This window comes from Gopherus evgoodei, chromosome 21 (assembly GCF_007399415.2).
Source record: "Gopherus evgoodei ecotype Sinaloan lineage chromosome 21, rGopEvg1_v1.p, whole genome shotgun sequence".
NCBI lineage: Eukaryota > Metazoa > Chordata > Testudines > Testudinidae > Gopherus > Gopherus evgoodei.
This window is the reverse complement of record NC_044342.1, coordinates 12,472,967-12,485,056: the sequence shown is the minus strand read 5'-3', so window position 1 is coordinate 12,485,056 and position 12,090 is coordinate 12,472,967.

Here is a 12,090-nt window from a genome sequence, read left to right as displayed (position 1 = left end):
TGTCCCAGGTGTCTGGCTGGTGGGTCTCACCCTCATGGTCAGGGTCTAACTGATCCCCATAGTTGGGGTCGAGAAGGAATTTTCCCCCGAGTCTGTTTAAATTCTACACAAATCAGTGAAATTATGCACATGTAAAGCCAATAGAAAGTGAGAGGGAGACTTAGGCCCCATGGATACTACTGCCAGCTCTGGAACCCGCTCCCTTTGTGACCCTGGGCTATTCAACTAGACGATCTGTGTCTCGGTTTCCCCTTCTATACAATACAAGCAGTAATGCTCTCCGGTGTAGTGAGATTAAACTCATCATTGCTTGCAAAGTCCTTTGAGGTCCTTGAATGAAAAAGGAATGGAATTCTATACTGCTATACCTAAAATCCTAGTTTAGTAGCTAAAGGAGGATGAATTTTCTTCTCACTCACTCTGGTGTAGATCAGAGTTAACTGCTTTGGAATCAATGGACCCAATTTCCCTCTTATTAATCATCATGTAAACCCGGAACAACTCCACTGATCTCCACAGATTTGTACCGGTCTAAAACTGGTGTAAGAGGAAAAGCAGGCCCAGAGAAAATTTCTGCTAGTGACTGTGCAGTTGGGCTTTGTGTATTGATTGTATTAGGTCTCAGTTAATCTCCCAGTGGAGAAATGTCCAGCTCATAAGAAATAGCTGGTGCCTTCACTGTAAGTCAGAATGTAGAGGTAAATATTATTATTTTTACAACATAAGAACAGCCATACTGTTTTAGACCAAAGGTCCTTCTACCCACTATCCTGTCTTCTGACAGTGGCCAATGCCAGGTGCCCCAGAGGGATTGAACAAAACAGGTAAATATCAAGTGATCCATTCCTTGCTGCCTATTCCCAGCTTCTGGCAAACAGAGGCTACGGACACCATCCCCTCCCATACTGGCTACTAGCAGGGCCAGCGCCAGCATTTTTGCCGCCCCAAGAGGCCAAAAAAAGCCCCAAAAATGCCACGATTAGTAGCACTTTGGCGGCAGCTCTACCACCGCCACTTCATTCTTCAGCAGCAATTTGGTGGCTGGTCCTTCCGTCCGACAGGCTTAAGAGCCAAATGTGCTGTCCCTTTCCCTTGACAGCCCCAAGCACCTGTTTGCTGCGCTGGTGCCTGGAACCGGCCCTGGCTACTAGCCATTGATGGACCTATCCTCCATGACTTTATCTAGTTCTTTTTTGAACCATGGTATAGCCCTGGCCTTCACAACATCCTCTGGCAAAGAGTTCCATGGGTTGACTTTATATTGTGTGAAGAAGTACTTCCTTTTGTTTGTTTTAAACCTGCTGCCTATTAATTTGGTGACCCCTAGTTCTTGTGGCTTTAGAAGGAGTAAATACACTTCCTTATTTATTTTCTCCACACTTGTCAAGATTTTATAGACCTCTATCATATCCCCCCTTAGTTGTCTCTTTTCCAAACTGAAAAGTCCCAGTCATATTAATCTCTCCTCATACGACAGCCATTCCATATCCCTAATCATTTTTGTTGCCCTTTTCTGAACCTTCCCCAATTTCAATATATCTTTTTTGAGATGGGGTGACCACATCTGCACACAGTATTCAAGATGTGGGCGTACCATGGATTTATGTAGAGTAATATGATATTTTCTGTCTTATTATCTATCCCTTTCCTAATGCTTCCCAACACTCTGTTAGCTTTTTTGACTCTCACTGGACATTGAGTGAATGTTATCAGAGAACTATCGACAATGACTCCAAAATCGCATTCTTGAGGAGTAACAGCTCATTTAGACCCCATCATTTTATTGGTAGAGTTGGGATTATGTTTTCCAACATGCAGTACTTTGCATTTATCAACACTGAACATTGTTTAACTCTTTTCTCATCCCTATTGTTCTCCCTCCACATCAGGGTATGAGTATTTGCGTGTGTGGTCGGAGCTCCAGGCCATATGAATCACCCATGCTGGCACTGTGGTAAATGGAGGATTTAGGCTCAGAGTTCAAAGGCCTTTAAGAGATTTAAGATCCCGTTTTGAATTGAAATCCAATGGGAGTTGGAAATATAGTTCTTTTAAAAGACCTATCACTATGAAATCATCCGCAAGCCATTCTAAACCACTTCAAGTGATAATTGAATATAGACTAATAAACCACCTTGTCATGGTATAATTCCCCACTCTGAACCTTAGCGTCCTAAAGATGGGGTACCAGCATGAATTCCTCTAAGCTTAATTACCAGCTTAGAACCTGTAGCGCTGCCACCAACCAGGAATTCCAGTGCCTGATACACTCTGGTCCCCCCAAAACCTTGCCTGGGGATCCCCAAGACTCAGACCCTCTGGATCTTAACACAAGGAAAGTAAACCCTCTCCCCCACCGTTGCCTCTCCCAGGCTTCCCCTCTTTGGGTTACCCTGGAAGATCACTGTGATTCAAACTCCTTGAATCTTAAACAGAGGAAAATTCACCTTCCCCCTCCTTCTCTCTCCCCCTCCCAGACTCTCCCTGAGAGAGAAAGTAATCCTAACACAGAGAGAAATTAACCTCTCTCTCCCCCTTCCCTCTTTTCTCCCCACCAATTCCCTGGTGCATCCAGACCCCGTCCCCTGGAGTCTCACACCAGAAAAAAATACAATCAGGTTCTTACACAAGAAAAGCTTTTAATTAAAGAAAAAAAAACAGTAAAAATTATCTTTGTAAATTTAAAATGGAATAGGTATAGGGTCTTTTAGCTATAGACACTGGGAATATCCTCCCAGCCTAAGTATACAAATACAAATTAAAATCCTTTCAGCAAAATACAAATTTGGACTCCTTCCAGCCAAATACACATTTGAATTCCTCCCAGCCAAAATACACATTTGCAAATAAAGAAAACAAACATAAGCCTAACTCGCCTTATCACCTAGTACTTACTATTTTGAATCTATAAGAACCTGTATCAGGGAGATTGGAGAGAAACCTGGTTGCACGTCTGGTCACTCTCAGAACCCCGAGAGAACAACAACCAAATACTAACAGCACACACAAAAACTTCCCTCCCTCAAGATTTGAAAGTATCCTGTCCCCTGATTGGTCCTCTGGTCAGGTGACAGCCAGGCTCACAGATCTTGTTAACCCTTTACAGGCAAAAGAGATATGAAGTACTTCTGTTCTATTAACTGTTACTTATTTGTTTATGACACACCTAGATTTTTATGGTTTGATAGGGTCTAGGCAGCTGGACTTCTGCAGAAGGGCTCTCTGGACTCATTTGATCCAAAACAGCAATTCCTATATTCCTGTGATCTTTCAAATAAAAAAATCCCCAGTGTGGCTTTGATCCAAAGACGGTGAGGACATGTCAGTTTTCTGCAGAGGCAAACATTTCAACCAGCTTTTTTTGATCCGGTTAGCTACAAAACAATTAGATTTTTCTCTTTTCCCATCTCACATGCAAAACCCCACACAAATCAATTTAACTTTGGAGACACAATTCCCTCAACCAATTTCTGGTAATGAATGGTGCAGAAATCTGTTTAATAAACTCCTGAACTGGGGCAAAAAAGTTCTTAACATGAGTGTATGGAGAGAGAAGCAGGAGAAGTTAACAATGCACTTAGTTATGTCTCTGGAAGACACTTGCTATCCCCTTTCATTACTAATGTGAATCCTCTTAATTAGTCTCCTGGTAATAAAGTTATGTGCAGAAACGCCTGTGTTAATAATCCCTGACCCAGAGTTCACTGCTTGGGCCAGTGGTGATTTCTTCTACAAATGCAGCAAAGAGTCCTGTGGCACCACCTTATAGACTAACAGACGTTTTGGAGCATGAGCTTTCGTCGGTGAATACCCACTTGGTCAGATGCAAATGATGTTGACTATTAAAGAGAGTTCTGCATCTAACTCCTGCAGCGGCACAGGAGGCGGCAAACAGAGCGGTTAACAGGGGAGTTTCAGTGGGAGTTTCCAGGGGGAGGTTACAGGGGAGACCAAGGCAGAGGAACCAGGAAGGCAGACCAGGGAGGAGGCAGGGGTCTGCCGGCAGCCCAACGCTCGTTGGTGGCCTGCGGTGTGGTGTGAGGCGTGGATTGCCAGGCACAGAGTTGGAGCGCTACGATGGAGGCGGAGGTAGCAGGTGCAGACACACTGAGTATGACTGGATGCGGTAGCTGCGGCATGTACATGGTCCTAGAGGGGGCACCTGAAAGGAGTTTCATCTGCATGAAGAGCCGCCTGATAGAGCTGCTGGAGGAAAAGGTAAGGGGACTGGAGATGCAAGTGGAAACTCTGGCTGAGTTTAGAAGGGGATTTGAGCAGATGATGGAACACAGACATGATGAGGCACAGGGGACAAGCTCAGACGAGCAGATAGAAGCAGGACCAAAGGACTCTGAGGAGGGGCTGCTGGGTGAGGAAAGTGGACGGTGGAAGCATGTGATTAGGAGAACCAGGCAGAGGAAAAGACGGCCCAGCGATGGAGAAATAGAACTCAGGAACAGGTTTGCTGAGTTGGGAAATGAAGATGGAGCACAGCAGGCTGCTGAAGGACAAAGGGCGAGGAAGAAGAGGGGAGCAGCTAGTCCTGCAGAAGGAGGGGAGGAGTCAATGGAGGCGACACCAAGTATGAGCCCTAGGAGGACTGTAAGGGCGAATACAAATCGAAAGGAATTGCGACCACCTGCTGTGGGGGATAGACCGCAGAATCGCACTGTCGCCAGGAAAAGGCAAGTCTACGTGATTGGAGACTCTTTACTGAGAAGAGTAGATAGGCCTGTAACTAGACCTGATTGGGAGAACAGAACGGTGTGCTGTCTGCCAGGGGCTAAGATACAGGATGTGGACCTGAGGCTGAATACGATCTTAGCGGGAGCGGGAAAGAATCCGTTGATTATCCTTCATGTGGGAACGAATGATACGGCTAGTTACTCGCTGGACTGTATCAAGGAGGACTATGCCAGACTGGGGAAAAGGCTCAAAGACATCGAGGCTCAGGTGATCTTCAGTGGGATTCTGCCGGTTCCTAGAGCGGGGCGACGAAGGAGTGACAAGATTATGGTGATCAACAGATGGCTTAGGGAGTGGTGTTATAAGGAGGGCTTTGGGATGTACGGTCACCGGGAAGCGTTTACGGATAGACGACTGTTCGCTCAGGATGGACTTCATCTAAGCAAGGAGGGAAATAGAATTCTAGGATGGAGGCTCACCGACCTCATCAAGAGAGCTTTAAACTAGGAAGTTGGGGGAGATGGTTGGGAGATGTTCGGGAGATCTCCACCCCGGAATATAACCTGGAGAGGAAAGTAAACAAAGTGAGAGGGGATACCCTTGCGGTCCCAAGATTTGATCCAAGGAGGAATAGTGGAGTAGAAACCAGAGTAACGGGTGATGCTGGTGGTAAAAGGTCTCTGCACGATGGGGGAAAGAATGTCACTGATGCCAAATGCCGAAAATTAAAAGGTCTGTACACTAATGCGAGGAGCCTAGGTAACAAGATGGAGGAACTGGAGTTACTGGTGCAGGAAGTGAAACCGGATATTATAGGGATAACTGAAACCTGGTGGAATAGTACTCATGACTGGAGCATGGTTATTGATGGCTATGTGCTGTTTAGAAAAGACAGGAAGAAAGGCAAAGGTGGTGGAGTAGCCTTGTACATCAATGATGAAATTAACTGTAGCGAAATAAGAAGCGATGGAATGGATAAGACAGAGTCTGTCTGGGCAAAAATCACACTGGGTAAAAAAGCAACTAGAGCTTCTCCTGAGATAGTACTTGGCGTGTGCTACAGACCGCCGGGATCTGATTGGGATATGGATAGAGACCTCTTTAATGTCTTTAATGAAGTAAACACAAAGGGGAAATGTGTGATTATGGGGGACTTCAACTTCCCGGATATAGACTGGAGGACAAGTACTTGCAAGAATAATAGGGGTCAGATTTTTTTGGATGTGATAGCGGATGGATTTCTTCATCAAGTAGTTGAAGTACCTACGAGAGGAGATGCCATTTTAGATTTGGTGTTGGTGAGCAGTGGGGACCTCGTAGAAGAAATGGTGGTAGGGGACAACCTTGGTTCGAGTGATCATGAGCTGATTCAGTTCAAACTAGATGGAAGGATAAACAAATGTAGATCTGGGATTAGGGTTTTCGATTTCTCGAGGGCTAATTTTAAAGAGTTAAGGAAATTAGTTAGGGAAGTGGATTGGACGGAGGAGTTAGTGGATTTAAATGCGGAGGAGGCCTGGAATTACTTTAAGTCGCAGCTGCGGAGACTGTCGGAAGCCTGCATCCCGAGAAAGGGGAAAAAAACCATGGGCAGGAGTTGTAGGCCAAACTGGATGAGCAAGCAACTCAGAGAGGGGATTAGACAAAAGCAGAAAGCTTACAGGGAGTGGAAGAAAGGCAGGATCGGTAAGGAAAGCTACCTTGGTGAGGTCAGAACATGTAGGGATAAAGTGAGGAAGGCTAAAAACCGCATTGAACTGGACCTTGCAAAGGGAATCAAAACCAATAGTAAAAGGTTCTACAGCCACATAAATAAGAAGAAAACAAAGAAAGAAGAAGTGGGGCCGCTATACACTGAGGATGGAATGGAGGTTAAGGATAACCTAGGCATGGCCCAACATCTAAACAAGTACTTTGCTTCAGTTTTTAATAAGACTAGTGAGGAATCTTGCGATGATGGAGGGATGATAAACGGGAATGTGGATATGGAAGTGGATATTACCGCAACTGAGGTAGAGGCCGTACTTGAACAGCTCAATGGGACGAAGTCTGAGGGCCCGGACAATCTCCATCCGAGGATATTAAAGGAACTGGCGCGTGAAATTGCGAGCCCGTTAGCGAGAATTTTTAAGCAATCGATAAACTCGGGGGTTGTGCCGTATGACTGGAGGATTGCTAATGTAGTTCCTATTTTTAAGAAAGGGAATAAAAGTGATCCGGGTAATTATAGGCCTGTTAGCTTGACGTCTGTAGTATGCAAGGTCTTGGAAAAAATTTTAAGGGAGAAAGTAGTTAAGGACATAGAGGTCAATGGAAATTGGGACAAATTGCAACACGGATTTAGTAAAGGTAGATGGTGTCAAACCAATCTGATCTCCTTCTTTGAGAAGATGACAGACTACTTAGATAAAGGAAATGCGGTAGATATAATTTACCTAGATTTCAGTAAGGCATTTGACACGGTTCCGTACGGGGAACTGTTAGTCAAATTGGAAAAGATGGGAATGAATATGAAAGTTGTAAGGTGGATAAGGAACTGGTTAAAGGGGAGACTCCAGAGGGTCGTATTGAAAGGTGAATTATCAGGCTGGAAGGAGGTCACTAGTGGAGTCCCTCAAGGATCGGTTTTGGGACCGATCTTATTTAACCTTTTTATTACTGACCTTGGCACAAAGAGCGGGAATGTGCTAATAAAGTTTGCGGATGACACGAAGCTGGGGGGTATTGCTAACACGGAGAAGGACAGGGATACTATTCAGGAAGATCTGAACCACCTTGTAAACTGGAGTAATAGAAATAGGATGAAATACAATAGTGAAAAGTGCAAGGTTATGCATTTAGGAATTAATAATAAGAATTTTGGATATACGTTGGGGGTGCATCATTTGGAAGCGACAGAGGAGGAGAAGGACCTTGGGGTACTGGTTGATAGCAGGATGACTATGAGTCGCCAATGTGATACGGCTGTTAAAAAAGCAAATACGATTTTGGGATGCATCAGGCGGGGTATATCCTGCAAGGATAAGGAGGTGTTAGTACCGTTATACAAGGCGTTGGTGAGACCCCATCTGGAATACTGTGTGCAGTTCTGGTGTCCCATGTTCAAGAAGGATGAATTCAGACTGGAACAGGTTCAGAGACAGGCTACAAGGATGATCCGAGGAATGGAAAAACTGCCTTATGAAAGGAGACTCAAAGAGCTTGGCTTGTTTAGCCTGGCCAAAAGAAGGCTGCGGGGGGATATGCTTGCTCTATATAAATATATCAGGGGGGTTAACGTTAGGGAGGGAGAGGAATTATTTAAGTTTAGTACTAATGTAAGCACGAGGACGAATGGGTATAAACTGGATATTAGGAAGTTTAGATTTGAAATTAGACGAAGGTTTCTAACCATTAGGGGAGTGAAGTTCTGGAACAGCCTTCCGAGGGAAGTAGTGGGGGCAAAAGACTTTCCTGGCTTTAAGACAAAGCTTGATAAGTATATGGAGGGGATGTTATGATAGGATCGTTAATTTGGGCAATTGATCTTGGATTACCACCAGATAGGTCTGCTCAATGGTCTGCGGGGAGATATTGGATGGAATGGGAACTGAGTTACTGCAGAGAATTCCTTCTTGGGTGCTGGCTGGTGACTCTTGCCCACATGCTCAGGATTTAGCTGATCGCCATATTTGGGGTCGGGAAGGAATTTTCCTCCAGGGCGGATTGGCAGGGGCCCTGGAGGTTTTTCGCCTTCCCCTGCAGCGTGGGGCATGGGTCGCTTGCTGGTGGTTTCTCTGCAGCTTGAGGTCTTCAAACCAATTTTGAGGATTTCAATAACTCGGTCCTGGGATAGGGGTTGTTATAAAATTGGATGGGTGGGGTTCTGTGGCCTGCCTTGTGCAGGAGGTCAGACTAGATGATCAGATTGGTCCCTTCTGACCTATGAGTCTATGAGTCTATGAGTCTCTGGTCAAACTCCCAGCCTAAATCCTGAGTCTTTACCCAGTTTTTACTCAGGAAAACGTACACTGAGTACAAATAAGAGTTTTGTCTGAGCAAACCCTCTTGCCATGGTAATAGGTAACCGTTATTCTCTTCTTGATACAGGAGAGAAGGAATCACCCCCTATAGTAAAGGAGGAGAAGCCTCATGCCCCTGAGGCTGGGAGGTCTGCTGCCACCACTGCGAATAGGAAATGTAGGGTTGTGGTGGTCGGAGAACCTCTGCTGAGGGGGACAGAGGCGCTCATCTGCTGCCCTGACATTTCATCTCGGGAGGTATGTTGTCTGCCGGGGGCCCGTATCCGAAATGTTACAGAAGCATTGTCAGAGATTATCCAGCCCTCTGACTACTACCCCATGCTACTCATCCATGTGGGCACAAATGATACTGTGAGGTGTGACACCAAGTGGATCAAGAGTGACTACAGGGCTCTGGGAGTATGGGTGAAGGAGTTTGGAGTGCAGGTGGCATTCTCTTTGATTCTTCCTGTCAAAGGTAGGGGCCCGGGCAGAGACAGATGCATCATGGAGGTAAATGCCTGGCTGCGGAAATGTTGTTTCCAGGAGAGCTTTGGCTTCCTCGACCACAGGATGCTATTTGAGGAAGGACTGCTAAGAAGAGATGGCATTCACCTTTTGAGAAGGGGAAAGACCCTAATTGCATGCAGACTGTCTAACCTAGTGAGGAGGGCTTTAAACTAGGTTAGACAGGGACAAGTGAGCAAAGCCCACAGGTAAATGGGGAACATGGAAACCTGGGAGATGGGTCAGAAACAAGAGGGATCATGGGCTATAATGGCAGAGAGAAAGGAGGGTCAGGGCAAATCTGGGAGGCAAGATCAAACCAGTATCTTAGATGCCTATATACATATGTGAGAAGTATAGGTAATGAGAAGGAAGAACTGGAAGTGCTAATAAATGAATACAACTATGACATTGTTGGCATCACTGAAACTTGGTGGGATAATACACATGATTGGAATGTTGGTGTGGATGAGTACAGCTTGCTCAGGAAGACTAGACAGGGGAAAAAGGGAGGAGGTGTTGCCTTGTATATTAAAAATGTATACACTTGGACTGAGGTGGAGATGGACACAGGAGACACAGGAGACGGAAGTGTTGAGAGTCTCTGGGTTAGGCTAACAGGGGTAAAACGCAAGGGTGATGTCATACTAGGAGTCTGCTACAGGCCACCTAACCAGGTGGAAGAGGTGGATGAGGCTTTTTTTAAACAACTAACAAAATCATCCAAAGCCCAAGATTTTGTGGTGATGGGGGACTTCACCTATTCAGATATATGTTGGGAAAATAACACCACGGGGCACAGACTATCCAATAAGTTCTTGGACTGCATTGCAGACAACTTTTTATTTCAGAAGGTTGAAAAAGCTACTGGGGGGAAGCTGTTCTAGACTTGATTTTAACAAATAGGGAGGAACTCATTGAGAATTTGAAAGTAGTAAGCAGCTTGGGTGAAAGTGATCATGAAATCATAGAGTTTGCAATTCTAAGGAAGGGTAGAATGGAGTACAGCAAAATAGAGACAATGGATTTCAGGAAGGCGGATTTAGGTAAACTGAGAGCTGATAGGTAATGTCCCATGGGAATCAAGACTGAGGGGAAAAACAACAGAGGAGAGTTGGCAGTTTTTCAAAGGGACACTGTTAAGGGTCCAAAAGCAAGCTTTTCTGCTGGGTAGGAAAGATAGAAAATGTGGCAAAAGATCACCTTGGCTTAACCATGGGATCTTGTATGATCTAAAAAATAAAAAGGAGTCATATAAAAAATGGAAACTAGGACAGATTACAAAGGATGAATATAGGTAAACAACACAGGAATGCAGGGGCAAGATTAGAAAGGTAAAGGCACAAAATGAGCTCAAACTAGCTATGAGAATAAAGGGAAACAAGAAGACTTTTTATCAATACGTTAGAAGCAAGAGGAAGACCAAGGACAGGGTAGGCTCACTGCTCAGTGAGGAGGGAGAAACAGTAACAGGAAACTTGGAAATGGCAGAGATGCTTAATGACTTCTTTGTTTCGGTCTTCACTGAGAAGTCTGAAGGAATGCCTAACATAGTGAATGCTTATGGGAAGGGGGTAGGTTTAGAAGCTAAAATAAAAAAAGAACAAGTTAAAAATCACTTAGAAAAGTTAGATGACTGCAAGTCACCAGGGTCTGATGAAATGCATCCTAGAATACTCAAGGAGCTAATAGAGGAGGTATCTGAGGTTCCAGCTATTATCTTTGGAAAATCATGGGAGACGGGAGAGATTCCAGTAGACTGGAAAAGGGCAAATATAGTGCCCATCTATAAAAAGGGAAATAAAAACAACCTAGGAAACTACGAGCCTTGTGGATGAGGGAGAAGCAGTGGATGTGGTATACCTATACTTTAGTAAGGCATTTGATATGGGCCACGTCCAGACTAGGAATTAAAATCGATTTTAGATACGCAACTTCAGCTACGAGAATAACGTAGCTGAAGTCGAATTTCTAAAATCGAGGTACTCACCAGTCTGGACGGCGCCGCATCGATGTCCGCGGCTCTCCGTGTCGATTCCGGAACTCCGTTCGGATTGATGGAGTTCCGGAATCGATGTAAGCGCGCTCGGGGATCGATACACCGCGTCCAGACTAGACGCGATATATCGATCCCTGAGCAATCGATTTTAACCCGCCGATGCCGCGGGTTAGTCTGGACGAGGGCATGGTCTTGCATTATATTCTTATCGATAAACTAGGCAAATACAATTTAGATGGGGCTACTATAAGGTGGGTGCATACCTGTTTGGATAACCATACTCAGAGAGTAGTTATTACTGGTTCCCAATCCTGCTGGAAAGGTATAACAGGTGGGGTTCCGCAGGGGTCTGTTTTGGGAACGGCTCTGTTCAATATCTTCATCAATGACTTAGATTTTGGCATAGAAAGTACGCTTATTAAATTTGCAGATGATATCAAACTGGGAGGGATTGCAACTGCTTTGGAGGACAGGGTCATAATTAAAAATTATCTGGACAAATTGGAGAACTGGTCTGAGGTAAACAGGATGAAGTTTAACAAAGACAAATGCAAAGTGCTCCACTTAGGAAGGAAAAATCAATTTCACACATACAAAATGGGAAGAGACTATCCAGGAAGGAATACAGCAGAAAGGGATCTAGGGGTTATAGTGGACCACAAGCTAAATATGAGTCAACAGTGTGATGCTGTTGCAAAAAAAGCAAACGTGATTCTCGGATGCATTAACAGGTGTGTTCTGAGTAAGACAGGAGAAGTCATTCTTCCGCTCAACTCTGTGCTGGTTAGTCTTCAACTGGAGTATTGTGTCCAGTTCTGGGCACCGCATTTCAAGAAAGATGTGGAGAAATTGGAGAGAGTCCAGAGAAGAGCAACAAGAATGATTAAAGGTCTTGAG